At 46.6% G+C, this 3475-nt stretch overlaps 1 pseudogene; it reads right to left on the bottom strand.

The window, feature by feature from the left end:
* Positions 1-628: 628 nt before the first annotated feature.
* On the bottom strand, positions 629-2591 carry LOC115485282 (NADH-ubiquinone oxidoreductase chain 2-like; annotated as a pseudogene).
* Between the last annotated feature and the right edge of the window lie 884 nt (positions 2592-3475).

Raw genomic sequence — 3475 nt, 5'->3', positions numbered from 1 at the left:
GGCTCCGATTATTAGGGGAACTAGTCAGTTTCCGAATCCCCCAATTATGATGGGTATAACTATGAAGAAGATTATTATGAAAGCATGGGCCGTGACGACTACGTTGTAGACTTGGTCGTCTCCTAGAAGGGCTCCGGGTTGGCCTAGTTCTGCTCGGATGAGGAGGCTCAGGGCAGTACCTACTATTCCGGCTCATGCGCCGAAAGATAGGTATAGGGTTCCGATATCTTTGTGGTTGGTTTAGAATAATCATCGGTTAATAAATGTCCCAGGTAAGATGGCTGAGTGTATAAGCATTAGGCTGTAGTCCTTTTCACAGAGGTTCCATTCCTCTTCTTATCGGCTCTGTAGTGAAATTCATAGTGAGTTGCAAGCTCATTGATGTGCATTAATCGTGTACCAGAGTCTTAGGCAGAGGCCTGTTGGTTAGGGCATGTAGCTGTTAACTATAGAGTCATGGGATCGAAGCCCATCTGCCTAGTAAGTTGTAAGGTCCTAGCTTAACTAAAGTACCTGGGTTGCATTCAGGGGATGCAGGGTAATAGCCTGCGGACTTTAGCAGAAACTAAGAGGGTTCAACTCTTGTTTAAGGCTTTGAAGGCCTTCAGTTTAATTAATCCTAAGTTTCTTAGATAATGGTGAGGATCATAGGTGAAATGGGGAGGAGAATGACGAACATTGTGGTTAAGATGGCAATCAGAACATGGGTTGACTTGCCGGTGCGTCATTGGTTTATATGGTTCGTAGTGTGTGGTGGGAGTGTGATTGTTGTGCAGTATGCAAGGCGGAGGTAGAAGAATAGGCTTAGTAGAGAGAGAAGAGAAATGAGTGTAGCTGCAGGGATTATTTCTTGTTTGGTTAGTTCTTGAATAATGAGTCATTTGGGTAAGAATCCTGTTAGGGGAGGTAGACCTGCAAGAGATAGTAGGGTTAGAAGTAGTATTGCGTTTAGTGATGGGACTTTAGTTCATGCAGTTATTAAGGTAGACAGTTTCAGTACTTTAATTGAGTTTAGGGTTAGAAAGACGGTTGCGGTTATTACAGTGTATAGGTAGAAGTTGAGGAGAGTAAGTTTGGGGTTGTAGATGATAATGATCGCCATTCATCCTAGGTGGGAGATGGAGTGTGGGAACCCAGCACATCACTCCTGATGTCCGGAGCTACCGAGAGAGCCCCTAGGGGGGCTCGGGGGGCTTTGGAATGTTGCCAAAAGCACTTGGTGGCTTGATTTTGATCCATCTAGGGATGTGCCACCGATGTATGAGGAGATGGAACCTGTGGGAATCACCCGGGTGTAATGGTGAAGGGAAAAACGTATTATAGGGTAAATACATGATTTTGGGGTGTTGTACAGGGGGGTTATGGAGACAAGATGGAGGAAACAGGGCAGGTCACAAGACTCTTCCTCCTTCTTCTTGTCGTCCATCTTCTGGTGTTGTGTTGGCACTTGGGGATTGGTCTGGGGTAAGAAGGTATCCGGTGACGAGGGTGATAGGTATTGGGGATAAAAGGTAAATATGATATACGTAGTTTTTGATATAAAAGATGTGCCCGCCTTGGGGGAAGGTCAGAGTGCCTTTGGCTGCCGTGCTGGTCAGATCCCAGTCGGGCAGAGAAGGGACTTTATAGATAAGATATAATAAACAATTCTGAAGACCGAAAAACTCTAGAGTCCAGACTCATCCTTTGGGACACAGCCTGCCAGAACTATCCTAAGCGTGCGTGGGGACAGAGACAAACAGCCGGACCCCACAATGGAAGAGAAGGCTAGGATTTTTCGGATTTGTGTCTGGTTTAGCCCTATTCATCCGCCGATAGCTGCTGAGAGAATAGCTAGGGTGGTCAGGAGTGTGGGGTTTAGCGATGGGGAAGTTATGTATAGGAGGGTGATTGGGGGGAGTTTTATGATGGTAGATAGGAGGAGGCCGGTGGAGAGGGGGGAGCCTTGTAGTACTTCTGGGAATCAGAAATGGAATGGGACTAAACCTAGTTTTATGGCAATTACTGAAGTTAGGATTAGGCTTGATGTGGGGTGGGAGAGTTGGGTGATGTCCCATTGTCCGGTGTGCCACGCATTAGTTATGCTGGAGAATAGTACTAGAGTTGAGGCAGCTGCCTGGGTTAAGAAGTATTTGATGGCTGCTTCAATGGATCGTGGGTGGTGGGATTTTGAGATCAGGGGTAGAACGGCAAGTGTGTTGATTTTTAGGCTGGCTCAGATAAAATCATGCCTGTTAACGAATGAATGAGTCCTTCTCAGGCAATAAGCAGCCATTTCCCAAAAATGTCCGAAACATTCAAGGAACTGCACCTGGAAGAGATTACATAGAGGACCTGCGAAGTTCTGGTTACAAGTGAAAAGAAGACTATTTCGAGGAGCTCAGACAGCCATCTGAACCTATGGACTAACTTTTGTACGGGTCTGAATCTGTATAGTCCCTGTTATACATATGAAGGGACATACAGAAATCTTATGTCATTTCTGCTTCAGGTGGAATAAACTGTATATAAACTGTCTACCTGAAGCAGTCGGGGTGAACCACTGGGGAGATGCTGACACTACGTCTGTCCGAACCAGGTTCATCCAGCATCAAAGTCCGGGGTTGACACTGTCTTGGCTGTGGCAGTTTTATAATATTCTATCTGGTTGTCGATCTAATAAATCTTTATAAAATTATTTTTTTATAAATTTGGCTGCCGACTTGATCATTTATAAGAGTATTAATCTAGTTATGATTAGCAGCTCAGCTCAGCTCCACGGAGCAGCCTCTGGGCTGACTGACAGAAGCTCACAACCAATGGGAGCTCTCCTAAGATGCAGACATTGTATTGGTTCAGAGTCTGGGGGCACAGAGAGAGACCAATGAGCTGTCTCAACCCGGGAGTTTTGAACTACCTATAAAAGTAAGCTCTGAACAATAAAGCACTCTGTTTGCTGATGACCAAGGGAGTTCTGTCATGTGTTACATCTCAGACATGAACATCATGGATTCTACTGTAATAGAACGTGACTGGAAGAAGTCCCTGTATAGATTTAAATTCAACCTATCCCTGCCTCAACTGAGGACCTATTTTACCCCTGGGCTGGCCAAGGTTGAAGGTCTAATTCATTTGGCAGCTACAAGCTAGCTGAAAATAGGGAAAGAAACTGAAAAAAGAAAAGCTGCTGCTGCCACTTCTGTCTTTTTGTCCCCAGCATTGCTGGTTAAAAGCAGCTAAGTAAATAAAGTCCACTGTGAGCCATGCTGAGACAACCATGACCGGTCCTGAAACGGAATGGTGGCAGGGCCGACCCTGGCACTGGTCCTGGCCTCATGGGTGCACGTGGTGCCGGGATGACCCCCAGCAGCATGGCCTGGCGGACGCACCAACACAGGATTCAGCCACTCCCTCCCACAAGGGGGCCTGGCCAGCCCCTTCAGGGAGGGAGGCCCAGCTGGCCCCCCCACTCCTCTGTGGATGTGACAGCCTGGTC

This window comes from Serinus canaria, chromosome W, assembly GCF_022539315.1.
Source record: "Serinus canaria isolate serCan28SL12 chromosome W, serCan2020, whole genome shotgun sequence".
Classification (NCBI taxonomy): domain Eukaryota; kingdom Metazoa; phylum Chordata; class Aves; order Passeriformes; family Fringillidae; genus Serinus; species Serinus canaria.
This window is presented reverse-complemented; position numbering and strand designations above follow the sequence as displayed.